This window comes from Oncorhynchus masou, chromosome 4 (genome assembly GCF_036934945.1).
Source record: "Oncorhynchus masou masou isolate Uvic2021 chromosome 4, UVic_Omas_1.1, whole genome shotgun sequence".
Lineage (NCBI taxonomy): Eukaryota > Metazoa > Chordata > Actinopteri > Salmoniformes > Salmonidae > Oncorhynchus > Oncorhynchus masou.
In genome coordinates, this window is record NC_088215.1 from 14538370 (window position 1) to 14564452 (window position 26083).

Consider the following 26083-nt stretch of genomic DNA (forward strand, 5'->3'; position numbering starts at 1 on the left):
ACTAGAACCAACACTGTATCAGTCACAGGGTTTGGGCTCTGGGGAGGTAGACTAAATCAACTAGAACCAAGACTGTATCAGTCACAGGGTTTGGGCTCTGGGGAGGTAGACTAAATCAACTAGAACCAACTCTGTATCAGTCACAGGGTTTGGGCTCTGGGGAGGTAGACTAAATAAACTAGAACCAACACTGTATCATTCACAGGGTTTGGGCTCTGGGGAGCTAGACTAAATAAACTAGAACCAACACTGTATCATTCACAGGGTTTGGGCTCTGGGGAGGTAGACTAAATAAACTAGAACCAACACTGTATCATTCACAGGGTTTGGGCTCTGGGGAGGTAGACTAAATCAACTAGAACCAACACTGTATCGTTCACAGGGTTTGGACTCTGGGGAGGTAGACTAAATCAACTAGAACCAACTCTGTATCATTCACAGGGTTTGGGCTCTGGGGAGCTAGACTAAATCAACTAGAACCAACACTGTATCATTCACAGGGTTTGGGCTCTGGGGAGGTTGACTAAATAAACTAGAACATTTACATTTACATTTAAGTCATTTAGCAGACGCTCTTATCCAGAGCGACTTACAAATTGGTGAATTCACCTTCTGACATCCAGTGGAACAGCCACTTTACAATAGTGCATCTAAATCATTAAGGGGGGGTGAGAAGGATTACTTATCCTATCCTAGGTATTCCTTGAAGAGGTGGGGAAATAAATAAACTAGAACCAACACTGTATCACTGTATCATTCACAGGGTTTGGGCTCTGGGGAGGTAGACTAAATCAACTAGAACCAACTCTGTATCATTCACAGGGTTTGGGCTCTGGGGAGCTAGACTAAATCAACTAGAACCAACTCTGTATCATTCACAGGGTTTGGGCTCTGGGGAGCTAGACTAAATCAACTAGAACCAACTCTGTATCATTCACAGGGTTTGGGCTCTGGGAGCTAGACTAAATCAACTAGAACCAACTCTGTATCATTCACAGGGTTTGGGCTCTGGGGAGCTAGACTAAATCAACTAGAACCAACTCTGTATCATTCACAGGTTTTGGGCTCTGGGGAGGTAGACTAAATCAACTAGAACCAACACTGTATCATTCACAGGGTTTGGGCTCTGGGGAGGTAGACTAAATCAACTAGAACCAACACTGTATCATTCACAGGGTTTGGGCTCTGGGGAGGTAGACTAAATCAACTAGAACCAACACTGTATCATTCACAGGGTTTGGGCTCTGGGGAGCTAGACTAAATCAACTAGAACCAACACTGTATCATTCACAGGGTTTGGGCTCTGGGGAGGTAGACTAAATCAACTAGAACCAACACTGTATCATTCACAGGGTTTGGGCTCTGGGGAGGAAGACTAAATCAACTAGAACCAACACTGTATCATTCACAGGGTTTGGGCTCTGGGGAGGTAGACTAAATCAACTAGAACCAACACTGTATCAGTCACAGGGTTTGGGCTCTGGGGAGCTAGACAAAATAAACTAGAACCAACACTGTATCAGTCACAGGGTTTGGGCTCTGGGGAGGTAGACTAAATCAACTAGAACCAACACTGTATCAGTCACAGGGTTTGGGCTCTGGGGAGCTAGACTAAATAAACTAGAACCAACACTGTATCAGTCACAGGGTTTGGGCTCTGGGGAGGTAGACTAAATCAACTAGAACCAACACTGTATCAGTCACAGGGTTTGGGCTCTGGGGAGGTAGACTAAATCAACTAGAACCAAGACTGTATCAGTCACAGGGTTTGGGCTCTGGGGAGGTAGACTAAATCAACTAGAACCAACTCTGTATCAGTCACAGGGTTTGGGCTCTGGGGAGGTAGACTAAATAAACTAGAACCAACACTGTATCATTCACAGGGTTTGGGCTCTGGGGAGCTAGACTAAATAAACTAGAACCAACACTGTATCATTCACAGGGTTTGGGCTCTGGGGAGGTAGACTAAATAAACTAGAACCAACACTGTATCATTCACAGGGTTTGGGCTCTGGGGAGGTAGACTAAATCAACTAGAACCAACACTGTATCGTTCACAGGGTTTGGACTCTGGGGAGGTAGACTAAATCAACTAGAACCAACTCTGTATCATTCACAGGGTTTGGGCTCTGGGGAGCTAGACTAAATCAACTAGAACCAACACTGTATCATTCACAGGGTTTGGGCTCTGGGGAGGTTGACTAAATAAACTAGAACATTTACATTTACATTTAAGTCATTTAGCAGACGCTCTTATCCAGAGCGACTTACAAATTGGTGAATTCACCTTCTGACATCCAGTGGAACAGCCACTTTACAATAGTGCATCTAAATCATTAAGGGGGGGGGGGGTGAGAAGGATTACTTATCCTATCCTAGGTATTCCTTGAAGAGGTGGGGAAATAAATAAACTAGAACCAACACTGTATCACTGTATCATTCACAGGGTTTGGGCTCTGGGGAGGTAGACTAAATCAACTAGAACCAACTCTGTATCATTCACAGGGTTTGGGCTCTGGGGAGCTAGACTAAATCAACTAGAACCAACTCTGTATCATTCACAGGGTTTGGGCTCTGGGGAGCTAGACTAAATCAACTAGAACCAACTCTGTATCATTCACAGGGTTTGGGCTCTGGGGAGCTAGACTAAATCAACTAGAACCAACTCTGTATCATTCACAGGGTTTGGGCTCTGGGGAGCTAGACTAAATCAACTAGAACCAACTCTGTATCATTCACAGGTTTTGGGCTCTGGGGAGGTAGACTAAATCAACTAGAACCAACACTGTATCATTCACAGGGTTTGGGCTCTGGGGAGGTAGACTAAATCAACTAGAACCAACACTGTATCATTCACAGGGTTTGGGCTCTGGGGAGGTAGACTAAATAAACTAGAACCAACGCTGTATCATTCACAGGGTTTGGGCTCTGGGGAGGTAGACTAAATAAACTAGAACCAACGCTGTATCATTCACAGGGTTTGGGCTCTGGGGAGGTAGACTAAATAAACTAGAACCAACACTGTATCATTCACAAGGTTTGGGCTCTGGGGAGGTAGACTAAATCAACTAGAACCAACACTGTATCATTCACAGGGTTTGGACTCTGGGGAGGTAGACTAAATCAACTAGAACCAACACTGTATAATTCACTGGGTTTGGGCTCTGTTGAGGTAGACTAAATCAACTAGAACCAACACTGTATCATTCACAGGGTTTGGGCTCTGGGGAGGTAGACTAAATAAACTAGAACCAACACTGTATCATTCACAAGGTTTGGGCTCTGGGGAGGTAGACTAAATCAACTAGAACCAACACTGTATCATTCACAGGGTTTGGACTCTGGGGAGGTAGACTAAATCAACTAGAACCAACACTGTATAATTCACTGGGTTTGGGCTCTGTTGAGGTAGACTAAATCAACTAGAACCAACACTGTATCATTCACAGGGTTTGGTCTCTGGGGAGGTAGACTAAATCAACTAGAACCAACACTGTATCATTCACAGGGTTTGGCCTCTGGGGAGGTAGACTAAATCAACTAGAACCAACACTGTATCATTCACAGGGTTTGGGCTCTGGGGAGGTAGACTAAATCAACTAGAACCAACACTGTATCATTCACAGGGTTTGGGCTCTGGGGAGGTAGACTAAATCAACTAGAACCAACACTGTATCATTCACAGGGTTTGGGCTCTGGGGAGGTAGACTAAATCAACTAGAACCAACACTGTATCATTCACAGGGTTTGGGCTCTGGGGAGCTAGACTAAATCAACTAGAACCAACACTGTATCATTCACAGGGTTTGGGCTCTGGGGAGGTAGACTAAATCAACTAGAACCAACACTGTATCATTCACAGGGTTTGGGCTCTGGGGAGGTAGACTAAATCAACTAGAACCAACACTGTATCATTCACAGGGTTTGGGCTCTGGGGAGGTAGACTAAATCAACTAGAACCAACACTGTATCATTCACAGGGTTTGGGCTCTGGGGAGGTAGACTAAATCAACTAGAACCAACACTGTATCATTCACAGGGTTTGGGCTCTGGGGAGGTAGACTAAATCAACTAGAACCAACACTGTATCATTCACAGGGTTTGGGCTCTGGGGAGCTAGACTAAATCAACTAGAACCAACACTGTATCATTCACAGGGTTTGGGCTCTGGGGAGGTAGACTAAATCAACTAGAACCAACACTGTATCATTCACAGGGTTTGGGCTCTGGGGAGGTAGACTAAATCAACTAGAACCAACACTGTATCGTTCACAGTGTTTGGACTCTGGGGAGGTAGACTAAATCAACTAGAACCAACTCTGTATCATTCACAGGGTTTGGGCTCTGGGGAGCTAGACTAAATCAACTAGAACCAACACTGTATCATTCACAGGGTTTGGGCTCTGGGGAGGTTGACTAAATAAACTAGAACATTTACATTTACATTTAAGTCATTTAGCAGACGCTCTTATCCAGAGCGACTTACAAATTGGTGAATTCACCTTCTGACATCCAGTGGAACAGCCACTTTACAATAGTGCATCTAAATCATTAAGGGGGGGTGAGAAGGATTACTTATCCTATCCTAGGTATTCCTTGAAGAGGTGGGGAAATAAATAAACTAGAACCAACACTGTATCACTGTATCATTCACAGGGTTTGGGCTCTGGGGAGGTAGACTAAATCAACTAGAACCAACTCTGTATCATTCACAGGGTTTGGGCTCTGGGGAGCTAGACTAAATCAACTAGAACCAACTCTGTATCATTCACAGGGTTTGGGCTCTGGGGAGAGCTAGACTAAATCAACTAGAACCAACTCTGTATCATTCACAGGGTTTGGGCTCTGGGGAGCTAGACTAAATCAACTAGAACCAACTCTGTATCATTCACAGGGTTTGGGCTCTGGGGAGCTAGACTAAATCAACTAGAACCAACTCTGTATCATTCACAGGTTTTGGGCTCTGGGGAGGTAGACTAAATCAACTAGAACCAACACTGTATCATTCACAGGGTTTGGGCTCTGGGGAGGTAGACTAAATCAACTAGAACCAACGCTGTATCATTCACAGGGTTTGGGCTCTGGGGAGGTAGACTAAATAAACTAGAACCAACGCTGTATCATTCACAGGGTTTGGGCTCTGGGGAGGTAGACTAAATAAACTAGAACCAACGCTGTATCATTCACAGGGTTTGGGCTCTGGGGAGGTAGACTAAATAAACTAGAACCAACACTGTATCATTCACAAGGTTTGGGCTCTGGGGAGGTAGACTAAATCAACTAGAACCAACACTGTATCATTCACAGGGTTTGGACTCTGGGGAGGTAGACTAAATCAACTAGAACCAACACTGTATAATTCACTGGGTTTGGGCTCTGTTGAGGTAGACTAAATCAACTAGAACCAACACTGTATCATTCACAGGGTTTGGTCTCTGGGGAGGTAGACTAAATCAACTAGAACCAACACTGTATCATTCACAGGGTTTGGCCTCTGGGGAGCTAGACTAAATCAACTAGAACCAACACTGTATCATTCACAGGGTTTGGGCTCTGGGGAGGTAGACTAAATAAACTAGAACCAACGCTGTATCATTCACAGGGTTTGGGCTCTGGGGAGGTAGACTAAATAAACTAGAACCAACGCTGTATCATTCACAGGGTTTGGGCTCTGGGGAGGTAGACTAAATAAACTAGAACCAACACTGTATCATTCACAAGGTTTGGGCTCTGGGGAGGTAGACTAAATCAACTAGAACCAACACTGTATCATTCACAGGGTTTGGACTCTGGGGAGGTAGACTAAATCAACTAGAACCAACACTGTATAATTCACTGGGTTTGGGCTCTGTTGAGGTAGACTAAATCAACTAGAACCAACACTGTATCATTCACAGGGTTTGGTCTCTGGGGAGGTAGACTAAATCAACTAGAACCAACACTGTATCATTCACAGGGTTTGGCCTCTGGGGAGCTAGACTAAATCAACTAGAACCAACACTGTATCATTCACAGGGTTTGGGCTCTGGGGAGGTAGACTAAATCAACTAGAACCAACACTGTATCATTCACAGGGTTTGGGCTCTGGGGAGGTAGACTAAATCAACTAGAACCAACACTGTATCATTCACAGGGTTTGGGCTCTGGGGAGGTAGACTAAATCAACTAGAACCAACACTGTATCATTCACAGGGTTTGGGCTCTGGGGAGCTAGACTAAATCAACTAGAACCAACACTGTATCATTCACAGGGTTTGGGCTCTGGGGAGCTAGACTAAATCAACTAGAACCAACACTGTATCATTCACAGGGTTTGGGCTCTGGGGAGGTAGACTAAATCAACTAGAACCAACACTGTATCATTCACAGGGTTTGGGCTCTGGGGAGGTAGACTAAATCAACTAGAACCAACACTGTATCATTCACAGGGTTTGGGCTCTGGGGAGGTAGACTAAATCAACTAGAACCAACACTGTATCATTCACAGGGTTTGGGCTCTGGGGAGGTAGACTAAATCAACTAGAACCAACACTGTATCATTCACAGGGTTTGGGCTCTGGGGAGCTAGACTAAATCAACTAGAACCAACACTGTATCATTCACAGGGTTTGGGCTCTGGGGAGGTAGACTAAATCAACTAGAACCAACACTGTATCATTCACAGGGTTTGGGCTCTGGGGAGGTAGACTAAATCAACTAGAACCAACACTGTATCATTCACAGGGTTTGGGCTCTGGGGAGGTAGACTAAATCAACTAGAACCAACACTGTATCATTCACAGGGTTTGGGCTCTGGGGAGGTAGACTAAATCAACTAGAACCAACACTGTATCATTCACAGGGTTTGGGCTCTGGGGAGGTAGACTAAATCAACTAGAACCAACACTGTATCATTCACAGGGTTTGGGCTCTGGGGAGGTAGACTAAATCAACTAGAACCAACACTGTATCATTCACAGGGTTTGGGCTCTGGGGAGGTAGACTAAATCAACTAGAACCAACACTGTATCATTCACAGGGTTTGGGCTCTGGGGAGGTAGACTAAATCAACTAGAACCAACACTGTATCATTCACAGGGTTTGGGCTCTGGGGAGGTAGACTAAATCAACTAGAACCAACACTGTATCATTCACAGGGTTTGGGCTCTGGGGAGGTAGACTAAATCAACTAGAACCAACACTGTATCATTCACAGGGTTTGGGCTCTGGGGAGGTAGACTAAATCAACTAGAACCAACACTGTATCATTCACAGGGTTTGGGCTCTGGGGAGGTAGACTAAATCAACTAGAACCAACACTGTATCAGTCACAGGGTTTGGGCTCTGGGGAGCTAGACTAAATAAACTAAAACCAACACTGTATCAGTCACAGGGTTTGGGCTCTGGGGAGCTAGACTAAATAAACTAGAACCAACACTGTATCAGTCACAGGGTTTGGGCTCTGGGGAGGTAGACTAAATCAACTAGAACCAACACTGTATCAGTCACAGGGTTTGGGCTCTGGGGAGGTAGACTAAATCAACTAGAACCAACACTGTATCAGTCACAGGGTTTGGGCTCTGGGGAGCTAGACTAAATAAACTAGAACCAACACTGTATCAGTCACAGGGTTTGGGCTCTGGGGAGGTAGACTAAATCAACTAGAACCAACACTGTATCATTCACAGGGTTTGGGCTCTGGGGAGGTAGACTAAATCAACTAGAACCAACACTGTATCATTCACAGGGTTTGGGCTCTGGGGAGGTAGACTAAATCAACTAGAACCAACACTGTATCAGTCACAGGGTTTGGGCTCTGGGGAGGTAGACTAAATCAACTAGAACCAACACTGTATCATTCACAGGGTTTGGGCTCTGGGGAGCTAGACTAAATCAACTAGAACCAACACTGTATCAGTCACAGGGTTTGGGCTCTGGGGAGGTAGACTAAATCAACTTTAACCAACACTGTATCAGTCACAGGGTTTGGGCTCTGGGGAGGTAGACTAAATCAACTAGAACCAACACTGTATCAGTCACAGGGTTTGGGCTCTGGGGAGCTAGACTAAATCAACTAGAACCAACACTGTATCAGTCACAGGGTTTGGGCTCTGGGGAGGTAGACTAAATCAACTAGAACCAACACTGTATCAGTCACAGGGTTTGGGCTCTGGGGAGCTAGACTAAATCAACTAGAACCAACACTGTATCAGTCACAGGGTTTGGGCTCTGGGGAGGTAGACTAAATCAACTAGAACCAACACTGTATCATTCACAGGGTTTGGGCTCTGGGGAGGTAGACTAAATCAACTCGAACCAACACTGTATCATTCACAGGGTTTGGGCTCTGGGGAGCTAGACTAAATCAACTAGAACCAACACTGTATCATTCACAGGGTTTGGGCTCTGGGGAGCTAGACTAAATCAACTAGAACCAACACTGTATCAGTCACAGGGTTTGGGCTCTGGGGAGCTAGACTAAATCAACTAGAACCAACACTGTATCATTCACAGGGTTTGGGCTCTGGGGAGGTAGACTAAATCAACTAGAACCAACACTGTATCAGTCACAGGGTTTGGGCTCTGGGGAGCTAGACTAAATCAACTAGAACCAACACTGTATCATTCACAGGGTTTGGGCTCTGGGGAGGTAGACTAAATCAACTAGAACCAACACTGTATCATTCACAGGGTTTGGGCTCTGGGGAGGTAGACTAAGTCAACTAGAACCAACACTGTATCATTCACAGGGTTTGGGCTCTGGGGAGGTAGACTAAATCAACTAGAACCAACACTGTATCAGTCACAGGGTTTGGGCTCTGGGGAGGTAGACTAAATCAACTAGAACCAACACTGTATCAGTCACAGGGTTTGGGCTCTGGGGAAGGTGACTGTCTTATTTACAGGAATGTTGAGCAGAACTGCAGCCTATGTGTCAATACTGTAAACGCTGAATAGTGTTTCTGGTTGGCAGCTTGTCCATTCTGTGTAAAGGACTACATACTAGGTGCTCTTAGGTTTTACATTACAGGGTCGCCATTTTTGCAAAAGTGTGAAACACCTGAGGATGGATTGAAGCTCCAACAACAACTCCAATACACTTTGACAGGACAAAGTGTGGCAGAGCCCCAGCCGCCAACACAGACAACATAAAAGCAGCCGTCTTGACAAGACAAATGAACAAGGGGAAGGGATGGGAGGGGGGGTGACGGAGACTGAGGGAAGGGATGGAAGGAAGAAGAAGGGGTGGAGGCAGGGATTCTTAACGGCTTCTCACGTTGTTGGAGCGGAGGGAGACGCGTCCGCCGCAGCGGGCGCAGAATCTGGTCTGGCAGTAGGAGCAGTGGTGTCCGCAGCCGTCGGCGAACTTGGTCTTGCGGCAGATGCCGCAGGTGGGGGCGTCGTCCTTGTGCTGGCCCTGCTGCTGGCGCCGCGTCTCCACGCCGATGCGACGCACCTGCTCCTTGTAACTCTCAAACTGCTGGTGCAGCGTCCTGAGGGAGGGAGGAGGGAGAGGAGGAGAGAAGTTTTTCATATGCCTATTGTGTTTTTACAGACAGACAGACAGACAGACAGACAGACAGACAGACAGACAGACAGACAGACAGACAGACAGACAGACAGACAGACCACCTAAAAGGAAGCAATTCCCCAAACTTTCCATAACAACGTCATCACCTATCACCTACAGAGAGATGAACCTGGAGAAGAGTCCCCTAAGCAAGCTGGTCCTGGGGCTTTGTTCACAAACACAAACAGACCCCACAGAGCCCCATGACAGAAACACAATTAGACCTAACCAAATCATGAGAAAACAAAAAGATAATTACTTGACACACTGGAAAAAAATTATAAAAAAACTGAGTAAACTAGAATGCTATTTGGCCCTAAACAGAGAGTACACCGTGGCAGAATACCTGCCCACTGTGACTGACACAAACTTAAGGAAAGCTTTGACTATGTACAGACTCAGTGAGTATAGCCTTGCTATTGAAAAAGACCGCCGTAGGCAGACCTGGCTCGCAAGAGAAGACAGTCTATGTGCACATTGACAACAAAATTAGGTGGAAAATGAGCTGCACTTCCTATCCTCCTGCCAAATGTATGACCATATTAGAGGCACATACTTCCCTCAGATTACACAGACCCGCAAAGAATTCGAAAACAAAACCAATTTTGATCTTAAGCACAGTTTTTCACAGCTGGACAGATAATAATGATGGTGAATATGTTAGATTTAGCTATGCTTGCTATCAACAACCACTTGTTTCAATAACATGTTCTGAAAGTGTGGATGATTACATTATTTCAGTTTGCAGGAAAACAGTCAGGAACCAATTAAAACAACAGATGAAAGGAGTGTATCTATCTGTGAATAAATCACACCATAAAAAGCTCAAAGTCGAGGCTCCTCACTCCTTCCCCCTCTCTCGGCCTCTGCTTTCCCAGGAACCAAAATAACTCATTTGTGAATTGCAAAAAAACTGTGAAAACTGAAAACCCTTCCCACCTTTCCCTCCCCAACAATATTGTCAAAGGACATTAGCATATGATTTCACTCGTTTACAGGACCCAGCCAGTCTATTTAATTACCGTCGTGTGTGTTTGTGTGTTTGTGTGTGTGCCTGCGTGTGTGCTTGCGTGAGAGAGAGAGAGAGAGAGACAGAGACAGAGAGAGAGAGAGAGACAGAGACAGAGACAGAGACAGAGACAGAGACAGAGACAGAGACAGAAACAGAGAGAGAGAGAGAGAGAGAGAGAGAGAGAGAGAGAGAGAGAGAGAGAGAGAGAGAGAGACAGAGACAGAGACAGAGACAGAGACAGAGACAGAAACAGAGAGAGAGAGAGAGAGAGAGAGAGAGAGAGAGAGAGAGAGAGACAGAGACAGAGACAGAGACAGAGACAGAGACAGAGACAGAGACAGAAACAGAGAGAGAGAGAGAGAGAGAGAGAGGGAGAGAGAGAGAGACAGAGACAGAGACAGAGACAGAGACAGAGACAGAGACAGAGACAGAGACAGAAACAGAGAGAGAGAGAGAGAGAGAGAGAGAGAGAGAGAGAGAGAGAGAGACAGAGACAGAGACAGAGACAGAAACAGAGACAGAAACAGAGAGAGAGAGAGAGAGAGAGGGAGAACTTAATTGACAGTCAAACTTTGAAAACTGGTCCTGACCTGTCTTCAGCAAAGCCAGAGGACAAAGGTGTCTCTCTAGTCTAGCCATTAAAGACTTACCTGACATCTGGCGTAACAAGGGCAGACAGGATATACCCCAAAACACAATAACACATTTCTGGAGGGAATATGCTAGTGCATGACTCAATTTACTGCATTTCCGGTGCTTGCCCTTTTCAGATAACAAAATCTGGCCTTTTCCCAAACCAAATGAATACTAACTGAGACGTTTACACAACTGAGAGTGGTTATCCAACTGAGACTGTCATATGACAATAATATGACAATAATATTGCAATCTTATGATAGTATGTCATTTTATGAAAATACGATTGAATAAGACAAGTCACCTGTTTATGCGGAACACAGCCATTTCCTTGTGTGTATAGCCTATGACCTCAGAATGCGTAACAGGACGAACACACAATCTGATGTCGACAACACTGGGTCGTAGAAATCATTTAACAGTCTTCCACCATGTCCTGCTCATAGAGCCCAAGAAAGGAAGAGTTATAAGTTGCCAGAAATACTATTTAGATAAGAGTTTTCACACCCCTATAATGGCAATTCAGATTTTCTCAAAATGGCTTCAGAATGACCGCATAGATGTTTCTGGAAAGATCCCGTATTCATCCACAGGAAGACTCTTCAGAAAACTCCAAAACAACTCTCTCCATATCACACATAACGCCTCTTCATTGGTCCCCAGAAAGACTTCATCAAGTCTACTGAAAGAGCGTAGAAGTAGCAGGTAAGTGTAGTTAATGCTACACCTCCCGGTCTACAGTCCGTCCTCATGCCTAGCAGACATATAGCAGACTGCGGTCCAGGGGAGCTGGAACAGGGAAATGACTTGGGACGATCTTGGCTTGCCAGGTGACATCACACATCGAGATTAAGCCATGACGTGAATGTCAAGGTGACAATGACATTACCCAAGACTGGATCTAGGCCAGAGAGGTGACAATACACACACAGATTGGCCAGGTGATACCACAGAGATTATGCCATGACGTGAACATATACCAAAGGCTGTTATAACCACCTTCAAGGTCACTTTGCTGCCTCATAAGGCTGTTATGACCACCCTCATAGGTAATGTTGATGCTACATAAGGCTGCTATGACCACCCTCATAGGTAATGTTGATGCTACATAAGGCTGTTATGACCACCCTCATAGGTAATGTTGATGCTACATAAGGCTGCTATGACCACCACAAAGTCCCTCTTCAAGGTTGAGGATCCAAAGGCCATCAAGTTTGAATGATATGAGAGACTAGACATGAATGTGTTTCAGAACAGTTTGTGTTGTACATTTCATAATGTAGCAAGCTATTTTTAATTTAAAAAGCTGTGTGAAGGACTGTTTGAAGGTTGTTCTTAACATATTATAGCCTTGAGGCCCTACGTCAAAGCATGAATGGAATCGAAACTCTTTGAAATCCTCATATCAATTCAGCATCTGTGATATATGAAATATAATCCGCTGTTGTCATCATAACACATGGAGACAAATCTACAGGTGGTGATGCTCAAGTCAATGATGCTCTTTATCTATATGACAAACTAGGAAGTAATGTGAAGCGAGCGATGTCATTGGTCGGCGGTGGCACTGAATTGACCCCTTGAGTGGAATCTGTCAGACCAATCGAAGTCCAGCGCCTGAGGCAACAACCGACGCCATGGGAACAGCTGTCAGAAACAGAGAGTGCACGGCCTGTAGTCATGGAAAAACTGCCCGCGTTAACACCCTGGTGCCATGGTGTGTCAGAGAACCAGATGTTAGTGTTCCTAGAGAGGACAGTAGATAACAACTAGGCTTTATCTGACTAGGGGATGGATCTTTCTCTAAAAGGCAGGGGTTAGCGTCCGGGTAAATTTAGGAGAAAAACAGATGTACTTTTATCTGTCAGGGGGAAATTAACATTACATAATAAACACTGAAGCTATATCAAAATGGGATTTGACAATTCCAAACCAAACCACCCAGACTCTGTTTGGAAAGCAATATGCATGACATGCTCCCCTGAAGCACTGAACTAATTAAAGAAAACTACTATTTGAGTACAAACCATAAATAAATTAAATTGTTTCTGAAGCATACAGCAGTATTTGTGAACAGCTTTGAACGCCAGGCATGGTGTCTATGACACATCTCTCCATGGTGGTGAGCAGCAGACTACAAACTAACCCATGAACACACAGTGGAGTGAACACAGCCTGGCCAATGGAAAGGAGGACAAGGAGATATGGTGAGCAGGGCAGGAGAGGGGCCGTGCAATATGTTCGCCGTGATGGGGGGAATAGAGGACAGGAATGTGCTTCAGAAACAACGGCTGCATCCTGATTATCCACCCTTATCCAGAAGTGTGCACTTGCACACTTTCTTACATGGACTTTACTTAACAATGGTCAAACTCCCTCCAGTCAATACTTTCACCAATCAAATGATTTTACATCCATTACAGAGAGTGTGCAAGTTCACAATTTTGGAAAATGGTGTGAAATTGGGAAGCAGTCCCTTGTAGTCTGATATGGTTCTGGGGTTGGCTGGGGGTCCCTTTGCCCCAGAGCATTCTGGGTGGGCAGCATATGGTTCTGAACCCCGCCCTGTGCAACTGGGTCCTGGACCTCCTGATGGCCCGCACCCAGGTGGTGAAGGTAGGAAACATCACCTCCACTCCGCTATTCCTCAACACTGGGGCCCCACAAGGGTGCATGCTCAGCCCCCTCCTATACTCCCTGTTCACCGATGACCATATGCATCTCAAACATCAAGTTTCCAGACGACACAACAGTAGTAGGGTTGATTACCAAATATGACGAGACAGCCTACAGGGAGGTGGTGAGGAATCTGGGAGTGTGGTGCCTGGAAAACACCTTCTCACTCAACGTCTACAAAACAAAGGAGATGATCTTGGACTTCACCCATTTTGCCACAACCTTGGAAGTATGCTTGGGGTCATTGTCCATTTGGAAGACCCATTTGCGACCAAGCTTTAACTTACTGACTGATGTCTTGAGATGTTGCTTCAATACATCCACATAATTGTCCATCCTCATGATGCCATCTACGTTGTGAAGTGTACCAGTCTCTCCTGCAGCAAAGCACCCCCAAAACATGATGCTGCCAACCCTGTGCTTCATGGTTGGGATGGCGTTCTTCGGCTTGCAAGCCTCCCCCTTTTTCCTCCAAACATAACGATGGTCATTATGGCCAAACAGTTCTATTTTTGTTTCATCAGACCAGAGAACATTAATCCAGAAAGTATGATCTTTGTCCCCAGGTGCAGTTGCAAACCGTAGTCTGGATTTTTTATTGCAGTTCTGGAGCAGTGGCTTCTTCCTTGCTGAGCGGCCTTACAGGTTATGTCAATATAGGACTCGTTTTACTGTGGATGTAGATACTTTTGTACCTGTTTCGTCGAGCATCTTCACAAGGTCCTTTGATGTTGTTCTGGAATTGATTTGCACTTTTTGCACTTTTTTTCTGTAAACAATTGTTGGAAAAATGACTTGTGTCATATCTTATTGCACAAAGTAGATGTCCTAACCGACTTGCCAAAACTATAGTTTGTTTACAAGAAATTTGTGGAGTGGTTGAAAAATGAGTTTTAATATCACCAACTTAAGTGTATGTAAACTTCAGACTCTCTCTCTCTTAATGGGTCTCTCTAACTCTCTCTCTCGCTCTCTCTCAATTTGTCTTTCTCTTGTGTAAATAGTTAAATAAACATAAATATGGGTTGTATTTACAATGGTGTTTGTTCTTCACTGGCTGCCCTTTTCTTGAGGCAACAGGTCTCTCTCTCTCACGCTCTATCTCACTTTATCTCTCTCAAACCTCCAACCATCTCTTTTTTCTAGGCTCACCTTTTAAAACTCTCAGTTGACTATTCAGTCTACATAGTTTGGGGTTTGCTACTGATGACTAAACCAGCCAACGTCCTTCCTTTTGAACTCGCTCTTGTTGAACCCTCCCTTTAGAATGACATTATTACAGCATTCCAAACACCCATCCAAAGGAGAAAATATTACAGCATTGATCGTTCATGGCCTGTACATCCTACCCAGGAATTATCTTCCTATCCTGGAGTCAAACACATCACGTCACATGCCTGTCTCTCCTGGGAGGGATGCTGAGGGAGGGATGCTGAGTGCAGGAAGCATGGTGTTTCCCCCATTATGCCAGCCTTGGAGTAGGCACAAGGGGAGCTACTACACACACACACACACACACAAACACACACTGCTATTAGACAGAGGCTGTCATAGTGGATTATTAGTGGCAGCTAACTAGTGAACTGGCTGACCTCTGTCTCGGACTTTGGAAGTGGAATCTCATCTCCAGCAGACTAGTCATAGAGGAGGACCTACAGTCCAGATGTGGGATAACCCTGGCACACACACAAGCACACATACTCACGGCTGTGTTTGCGCTGGGGGCTTCTATATTCAGCTCACCATGTAGAAGGAGTCTCTCTCCCTCCGCCTCTCTCTGCCTCTCTCTGCCTCTCTCTGCCTCTCTCTGCCTCTCTCTGCCTCCCTCCGCCTCTCTCTGCCTCTCTCTGCCTCTCTCTGCCTCTCTCCGCCTCTCTCTTTCGCTCCATTCATCCATGGTGAGTTGTTAATTAGCGCTGCTATGAATACATTGCCGGAAGAAGGGGGTGGTGTGTGTGTGTGTGTGTGTGTGTGTGTGTGTGTGTGTGTGTGTGTGTGTGTGTGTGTGTGTGTGTGTGTGTGTGTGTGTGTGTGTGTGTGTGTGTGTGTGGAGGAAGAGGAGAAGGGGGTGGTGTGTGTGTTTGTTTGTGTGTGTGTGTGTGTGTGTGTAATCATTTTGTGTGTGTGTGTGTGTGTGTGTGTGTGTGTGTGTGTGTGTGTGTGTGTGTGTGTGTGTGTGTGTGTGTGTGTGTGTGTGTGTGTGTGTGTGTGTGTGGAGGAAGAGGAAGAGGAAGAGAAGAAGGGGGTGGTGTGTGTGTTTGTTTGTGTGTGTGTGTGTGTGTGTGTAAGCATTTTGTGTGTGTGTGTGTGTGTGTGTGTGTGTGTGTGTGTGTGTGTGTGTGTGTGTGTGTGTGTGTGTGTGTGTGTGTGTGTGTGTGTGTGTGTGTGTGTGTGTGTGTGTGTGTGTGTGTGTGTGTGTGTGTGTGTGTGTGTGGAGGAGGAGGAAGAGGAGAAGGGGGTGGGTACTATTTCTCTCCCTCCAGCTGATTCACCAGACTAATACCTAGCAGGCTTCCTCAGTCTGACAGGATGAGAAAACAGACTCTCTCTCTCTAGTCGTGGGCAATGGACTAGATGCACTGCTAACCTCCCTGACCTTTGACCCCGCCATGGAAACAGTCATTAGAGATCAAGCTGATGTAATTGATGATGTAATTGATACAGCTTTTGAGGAAGAGCGGTGTGGCTGGCTAGAAATAATTGAATCCGTTATAGAACCAATTGTCCTTTATGGTTGTGAGGTCTGGGGTCTGCTCACCAACCAATAATTCACAAAATAGGACAAACACCAAATTGAAACTCTGCATACAGAATTCTGCAAAAAAATCCCTTGTGTACAACGTAAAACACAGAATAATGCATGCAGTGCAGAATTAGGCCGATACCCGCTAATTATCAAAATCCAGAAAATAGCCGTTGAAATTCTACAACCACCTAAAATGAAGCGATTACCAGACCTTCCATAACAAAGCCATCACATACAGAGAGATGAACCTGGAGAAGAGTCCCCTAAGCAAGCTGGTCCTGGGGCTCTGTTCACAAACACATGCTATTTGGCCCTAAAACAGAGAGTACACAGTTGCAGAATACCTGTTCTGCCACTGTGACTGACACAAACTTAAGGAAAGCTTTGACTATGTACAGACTCAGTGAATGTAGCCTTGCTATTGAGAAAGGCCACTGTAGGTAGAACTGGCTCTTAAGAGAAGACAGGCTATGTGCACACTGTCCAAAAAAATGAGGTGGAAACTGAGCTGCACTTCCTAACCTCCTGCCAAATGTATGACCATATTAGAGAGACGTATTTCCCTCAGATTACACAGATCCACCAAGAATTCGAAAAAATACCCAATTTTGATAAACTCCCATATCTACTGGGTGAAATACCACAGTGTGCCATCACAGCAGCAAGATTTGTGACCTGTTGAACCAGTGAAGAACAAACACCATTGTAAATACAACCCATATTTATGTTTATTTATTTTCCCTTTTGTAATTTAACTATTTGCACATCTCATTTGGAACTTCTTCGAGTGTAACATTTACTGTTCATTTGTATTGTTTATTTCACTTTTATTTATTATCTACTTCAGTTGCTTTGGCAATGTTAACATATGCTTTCCCATGCCAATAAAGCCCTTTGAATTGAGAGAGAGAAAGAGGCAGAGAGAGAGAGGGAGAGAGAGAGAGAGAGAAAGAGAGAGAGAATGAGAGAGAGAGTGTGAGAAAGAGAGAGTGAGAGAGAGAGAGAGTGAGAGATAGAGTGAGAGAGAGAGAGAGAGAGAGAGAGAGAGAGAGAGTGAGAGAGAGAGAGAGAGAGAGAGAAAGGGAGAGAGAGACAGAGAGAGACAGAGAGAGAGTGAGAGAGAGAGTGAGAGAGAGACAGACAGAGAGAGAGACAGAGAGAGAGACAGAGAGAGCGTGAGAGAGAGACAGAGAGAGAGACAGAGAGAGAGAGAGAGAGACAGAGAGAGAGAGAGAGAGAGAGAGAGAGAGAGAGAGAGAGAGACAGAGAGAGAGAGAGAGAGAGAGAGAGAGAGAGAGAGAGAGAGAGAGGGGAATAGAATCAGAGGAGCTTATAGGGAAGAGATAGTGAAAAAGGGAAGGTAAAGATGTAAAAGGTGCAGTGTCCCTTGAATCCATCAACCCATTGAGAAAACAGGGGACAGACAGACAGAAAGAGAGGAATGAAATGAAAAAAAGAAGAGAGAATCCTTGCCCAAGATGGAATCCAGCGTGGGCCTAGAGCAGTGGAGGAGAGGAGAGGAGAGGAGGAGAGATGCATCCGGAGCCATTCTATAAATAACCTCTTGAGGAGTAGAGGGGAAGACAGGAGAGGAGGACAAGAGGGAGATGAAAGGATGGAGAGATGGAGAGAGAAGGATGGGGGTACAGTCAGGGGAGTGGAGTGGAAGACAGGAGAGTAGGAGGAGGAGACGAGAGGGGGGTGGAGGGAAGAGAGAAAAAGAGGGATAGAGACAGACTGGCAGATCACTCCGGTAAACAGACCAATACAGCAAGTCAGGGAGATCTCGCCCCATGAGACCGACCAATCCGGTGCGATCCCTGGGCTAACGATAGAGAACGTTAGGATGTTGACAGGGCTGTTATTGATGTTGTGAGTGTTTCACTCTGTATTTATAGACCAGAGTACCTTTTTGGCATGGACTCCTCTTATTCCCTCTCTCTCCTTGTGTCTATCGCTTTAGCTCTCTTTCTCTCTCTCTCTCTCTCTCTCTCTCTCTCTCTCTCTCTCTCTCTCTGTCTCTCTCTCTCTGTCTCTCTCTCTCTGTTTACCCATGTCTATCTCTATAACTCTCTCATTTTTCTCCCGTGGCTGAGTGTCTCACTGCTTTCTTCTCTCATCTTTCTCTCGTGTCTGAGTGTCTAACTGCTTTCCTCTCTCTCTCCCGTGGCTGAGTGTCTGACTGCTTTCCTCTCTCATTTTTCTCCCGTGGCTGAGTGTCTCACTACTTTCATCTCTCTCTCTCTTCCGTGGCTGTGTCTCACTGTTTTCATCTCTCATCTCTCTCTCTCTTCCTTTTTCTCTCTTAGTCTGTCACGAGCTCTCCATCAGATTGCTCTCTTTCCTCTCCTCTATCTCTCCTTCTTCCATTTTCTCTCTCTCCCCATCCTCTCTCTTATCATCAGGGGTGGCTTGGACCAGAAATCGTCTCTTCCCATTGTATTGTTTGAGGCCCCCACACCAGCCCATTGATAACTTGAGGCCCCCACACCAGCCCATTGTCTTGCTTGAGGCCCCCACATCAGCCCATTGTATTACTTGAGGCCCCCACATCAGCCCATTGTATTACTTGAGGCCCCTATACCAGCCCATTGTATTACTTGAGGCCCCCATACCAGCCCATTGTATTACTTGACGCCCCCATACCAGCCCATTGTATTACTTGAGGCCCCCACATCAGCCCATTGTATTACTTGAGGCCCCCACATCAGCCTATTGTATTACTTGAGGCCCCCAAATCAGCCCATTGTATTACTTGAGGCCCCCATACCAGCCCATTGTATTACTTGAGGTCACCATTACTTGACAGATAAATATAATTTTGTGCTAAAAAAATCATTTTAGACAGGCCCACTAGGCAAACAATGGACCAGCCCATCAGGCATATGCCCAAAATGCCAGGTGGCCAGTTTGCCCCTGCTTATCATTCTTATATTGAATTACACTCTGTCATTCTATGGTAATTGATAAAAATGCTCTCATCCACTTCCTCTTTCCTGCCGTTATTCCTACCAGATCCCGTTCTCTCTCTTTTAACACACGCATGCACACACACACACACACACACACACACACACACACACACACACACACACACACACACACACACACACACACACACACACACACACACACACACACACACACACACACACACACACACACACACACATACTCACTCACTCACTCACTCACTCACTCACTCACTCACTCACTCACACACGCACGCACGCACGCACGCACATACACACACACACACACACACAGCTACCCTGATCTCGCACACCGCTCTGTCTGTGATGTAAAACATTAGTCTTTGTAGATCTGGAATAATGACTGCCCAGACCCTAATTCACTCACTCTAACCCTGCCTTGGCCACAAACCATTTCCTTTTTCCTTCCTACTACACACTTCATTTCTGTGACTAGGCCTAGACCATACAGGAGCAAATCCTGACTTTACAGGGGGGAAAAACTGTAAACGCTGACTTGAGATTAGTGTATTGATGAAATGTATCCTAGTCCTCCATCACTCTCCAGACAGACAGATTACACACACACATGTACACACACACACACACACACAAACATGTACACACACACACACACACACGTACAAACACACACACACAAGTAAAAATAGACCCAGTATATACACTGAACGTACAAAACATTAATAACACCTTCCTAATATTGAGTTGCTGGATGTCCTGTGGGTGGTGGACCATTCTTAATACACACAGGAAAATGTTGAGCATGAAAAGCCCAGCAGTGTTGCAGTTCTTGACACAAACTGTAGCTGAGGCTGCATTCATTGTAGCTGGGGATTTTAACAAGGCTAATCTGAAAACAAGACTCCCTCAATTCTATCAGCATAGCGATTGTGCAACCAGGGCTGGAAAAACCCTGGATCATTGTTATTCTAACTTCTGCGATGCATATAAGGCCCTCCCCCACCCTCCTTTCGGAAAAACTGACCACGACTCCATTTTGTTGCTTCCAGCTTATAGACAGAAACTAAAACAGGAAGCTCCCGCGCTCAGGTCTGTTCAACGCTTGTCCGACCAATCTGATTCCACTCTGCAAGACTGCTTCGATCATGTGGATTGGGATATTTTTCGCATTGCGTCCAACAACAACATTGACGAATATGCTGATTCGGTGAGCGAGTTTATTAGCAAGTGCATCGGTGATGTTGTACCCACAGCAACTTTTAAAACATTCCCCAACCAGAAACCGTGGATTGATGGCAGCATTCGTGCGAAACTAAAAGTGTGAACCACTGCTTTTAACCAGGACAAGGTGACCGGAAACATGACCGAATACAAACAGTGTAGCTATTCCCTCCGCAAGGCAATCAAACAAGCTAAGCATCAGTATAGAGACAAAGTAGAGTCGCAATTCAACGGTTCAGACACAAGAGGTATGTGGCAGGGTCTACAGTCAATCACAGATTACAAAAAGAAAACCAGCCCCGTCGCGGACCAGGATGTCTTGCTCCCAGACAGACTAAATAACTCCTTTGCTCGCTTTGAGGACAATACAGTGCCACTACCAAAACCTGCGGACTCTCCTTCACTGCAGGCAACGTGAGTAAAACATTTAAACAGGTTAACCCTCACAAGGCTGCAGGCCCAGACGGCATCCCCAGCCGCGTCCGCAGAGCATGAGCAGACCAGCTGGCTGGTGTGTTTACAGACATATTCAATCAATCCTTACCCCAGTCTGCTGTTCCCACATGCTTCAAGAGGGCCACCATTGTTCCTGTTCCCAAGGAAGCTAAGGTAACTGAGCTAAATGACTACAGCCCCGGAGCACTCACCTCCGTCATCATGAAGTGCTTTGAGAGACTAGTCAAGGACCATATCACCTCCACCCTACCTGACACCCTAGACCCACTCCAATTTGCGTACAGCCCAAATAGGTCCACAGACAACGCAATCGCAAGCACACTGCACACTGCCCTAACCCATCAGGACAAGAGAAATACCTATGTGAGAATGCTGTTCATCGACTACAGCTCAGCATTCAACACCATAGTACCCTCCAAACTCATCATCAAGCTTGAGACCCTGGGTCTCGACCCTGCCCTGTGCAACTGGGTACTGGACTTCCTGACGGGCCGCCCCCAGGTGGTGAGGGTAGGTAACAACATCTCCACCCCGCTGATCCTCAACACTGGGGCCCCACAAGGGTGCGTTCTGAGCCCTCTCCTGTTCACTCCCTGTTCACCCACGACTGCGTAGCCATGCACGCCTCCAACTCAATCATCAAGTTTGCAGACGACACTACAGTGGTAGGCTTGATTACCAACAACAACGAGACGGCCTACAGGGAGGAGGTGAGGGCCCTCGGAGTGTGGTGTCAGGAAAAATAACCTCACACTCAACGTCAACAAAACAAAGGAGATGATCGTGGACTTCAGGAAACAGCAGAGGAGAAACAGAAGCAGAAACAGCAGAGGGAGCACCCCACATCGACGGGACAGTAGTGGAGAGGGTAGTAAGTTTTAAGTTCCTCGGCGTACACATCACGGAAAAACTAAATTGGTCCACCCACACAGACAGCGTTGTGAAGAAGGTCCAGCAGCGCCTCTTCAACCTCAGGAGGCTGAAGAAATTCGGCTTGTCACCAAAAGCACTCACAAACATTTACAGAGGCACAATCGAGAGCATGCTGTCGGGCTGTATCACCGCCTGGTACGGCAACTGCTCCGCCCACAACCGTAAGGCTCTCAAGAGGGTAGTGAGGTCTGCACAACGCATCACCGGGGGCAAACTACCTGCCCTCCAGGACACCTACACCACCCGATGTCACAGGAAGGCCATAAAGATCATCAAGGACAACAACCACCCGAGCCACTGCCTGTTCATCCCGCTATCATCCAGAAGGCGAGGTCAGTACAGGTGCATCAAAGCAGGGACCGAAAGACTAAAAAACAGCTTCTATCTCAAGGCCATCAGACTGTTAAACAGCCACCACTAACATTGAGTGGCTGATGCCAACATATTGTCTCAACTCAATAATGGAAATTGATGTAAAAAATGTATCACTAGCCACTTTAAACAATGCCACTTAATATAATGTTTACATACCCTACATTACTCATCTCATATGTATATGTATATACTGTACTCTATTTCCATATACTGCATCTTGCCATCTTTATGTAATACATGTATCACTAGCCACTTTAAACTTTTATGACACTTTTTATGCCACTATGCCACAGCATCTTGCCTATGCCGTTCTGTACCATCACTCATTCATATATCTTTATGTACATATTCTTTATCCCTTTACACTTGTGTGTATAAGGTAGTAGTTGTGGAATTGTTAGGTTAGATTACTCGTTGGTTATTACTGCATTGTCGGAACTAGAAGGACAAGCATTTTGCTACACTCGCATTAACATCTGCTAACCATGTGTGTGTGACAAATAAAATTTGATTTGATTTGAAACTGGTGCACCTGGCACCTACTACCATACCCCATTCAAAGGCTCTTAAATCTCTTGTCTTGCCCATTCACCCTCTGAATGGCACACACACGCAATCCATGTCTCAGTTGTCTCAAAGCTTAAACATCCTTCTTTAACCTGTCTCCTCCCCTTCCTCTACACTGATTGAAGTGGATTTAACAGGTGACCTCAATACAGGATCGTAGCTTTCACCTGGATTCACCAGGTAAGTCTATGGCATGGAAAGAGCAGGTGTCCTTAATGTTTTGTACACTCAGTGTACATAATGCATAGTCAGAATACCCCTCATATTGAATGAACACGTGTTAAGAAATGCTGTTGGAACACATGTGGAAACATCGACACACACAACCACACCCACACAGAAACCAACACACACACAAATTGTGGACAGCCCAAGCGGAATGCCTGCTCATTAAACGTTCATGCTGTTGAGTTCTGGGAGCACTAAACAGGCTGCTCACCAGCTCTCTCTCTTTCTCTTTCTTTCTCTCTCTCTCTCTCTTTGCCTCTTTCTCTCTCTCTCGCTATCTCTCTCTCTCTCTCTCTCTCTCTCTCTCACTCTCTCTCTCTCGCTTTCTCTCTCTATCCCTCTGACTTCTACATTAATCAGTCTTTAACTTTCTCTCACTCTCATTGTTTCTGTCTTTCTCTCTCATCTCTCTGTAATGTTTCTCTCTTTCTCTCTCTCCCTCTTTCTCTGTCACATCCTCTCTTCCTCTCTCTGTGTCCCTCTTTCACCCCATCTTTCCATCTCCCCCGTCCCTCCATCTCCAACTCCTCCTCTCCCTCTTCATTCAATCTCACACACTCCTCCCACCCATCCTATTCGCTCTCTCTCACTGTCTCTCTCCCTCCCTCTCTCCATAATGTTGTGTTCTCGTCAGTGTGTTAAATAAATGAAGAGGGCTCTCTCCATATTTCACCATCTGCTCCATGCCCATCCCTCTCCTCCCTCTATTCTCTGTCCTACCTCTCATACTTCACTTCCCTCTCCTCCCTCTCCCTCTCCTCCACCCTCTTCACTCTATTCTCTCTCCTCCCTCTCCTCTGTTCTTCCTCTCCTTGCTCTATACCCTCTGCTCTGCTCTTCCCTCTCCTCTCTCTCCTCTATTCTTCCTCTCCTTGCTATATACACTCTGCTCCCTCTCTTACCTCTCCTCTCTCTCCTTGCTCTCTTCCTGTCTCTCCTCCCTCCCACTCTGGAGACAGAGGAGAGGAGTCTGAGATGACAAATGGGAATGTAAAGGTCATTTGGAATTGTCTTCATATCAATGCTGATCATCTACTGAAAATGGTCCATTATCGCTGCATTATCGCTAGAGCACACACACTGCTTATGTCAACAAGGTCCACTGTACTGGAAGTGATGGAGATTATTAAGATAAGGGGTGGGGTTTGGCTAAATTACCAACCACCGACCAGGAATCATTATCTAGTTATACTCAGTGGCCAGTTTATTAGGTATTTTCCCGAAAATGGTTTGTTCATACAGACAGTGAGTCACGTGGTCTATATATATAAAGCAGGCAGACAGGCATCAAGGCATTCAGTTACTGTTCGATTGAACGTTACAATGGGCAAAACAAGTGACCTAAGCAACTTTGAGCGTAGTGTGATCGTCGGAGCCAGGCGCACCGATTGCAGTATCTCAGAAACGGCCGGCCTCCTGGGCTTTTCACGCACGACTGTGTCTAGTTTTTACCGAGAATGGTGCGACAAACAAAAACATCCAGTCAGTGGCAGTCCTGTGGTCCTGTGGGTGAAAACAGCTCATTGATGAGAGGTCGAAGGAGAATGGCAAAAATTGTGCAAGCTAACAGGCGACCACAAACAGGCAAATACCGGTGCAGTACAACATTGGTATGCAGAACACCACAAGCTAGAACCCGCACATTTTCATTTCACTGGTAGAATTGGGAAGTTTCAACTCCCTGTGTATTCGACTGCTCATAGTGAACCACAAAGTCCGGCGTTCATAGCAATTGCTGATACCGCACGCTAGGTAGAGGGGGCGTGCCCACAAACTTGAATAACGGTGTTGTTTACTTGGGACAACAAACACACAGTAATCTCAGAACAACTCGAGGACATATCTTTTTTAAACGTTTGTTTTTCACTATTGTTTGTCATCACGCCCGTGTGGTGTGCCTGGTTGTGCTAATTACAAACGAGCAACAAAATGTGGAACCTTTCACCCTTCTACCTACCAGGGATTTACCCTGATTATGCAGCTATCAAAAATGATGTGGTGACCAAAGATTATCAGAGGGATTTTCAGTCTGAACTGATGGGTAATCCATTTAGACGACAGCTGAGAAGTGATGCGATACCACTGATTTTTTTCCTTCACAACAAAACGGAAGATTCTCAACTAGAGGTAACCTTACGTTAGCTATCTTGCTAGCCTATCTGGACTAGCTGGGTAAATTAGCTAGCTAGCTAGCTAAAGTTACAGTCCCGTATAGAAATCAGATAAATCATATAGCTATATTTTGGGTATAGACACTGTCAATCAATTTAACTTATGTCATGGTAGTCACTGTTAGGCTGGTAGCTTCATTCAGCAAAGTAAACATGTTTGTTTGTGGTTTCTATCTTTAACTGACGTTAGCTGCTGTGAGACAGCTAATGTTACTCTTATTTGGTATTTCAATTTGGTAGTCATCTATTCAACCCTTGTCTGGAAAACACTCCGTTACTAAAAATAGAATTATCGATTTAGCTAACTCACTCTCTGTTTGTGTGTTGGTAGTAACGACGAAAGTGTATAAATCCTCTATGGGTGGTTAGTTTGTTCTCAGCCCGTCTCAGCTGGCTAGTAATCTTGCTGCCAATTTAGTGATGCTAGTTAACTAACAGCAAGCTGACAACATTGAAAAATCCATGTTAGGTATGCTTAGCTATCCAGTCTAATAGAGATCAATACAATGAGTGGCATGGTTAAATTTTGTATTTTGTTGTAGGTGGTACAGAATCTGA

At 45.4% G+C, this 26083-nt stretch overlaps 1 pseudogene; it reads right to left on the minus strand.

Moving 5' to 3' along the window:
* LOC135524228 (regulating synaptic membrane exocytosis protein 1-like) overlaps nucleotides 1-26083 on the minus strand; it is a 104550-nt pseudogene that overhangs the window by 65990 nt on the left and 12477 nt on the right.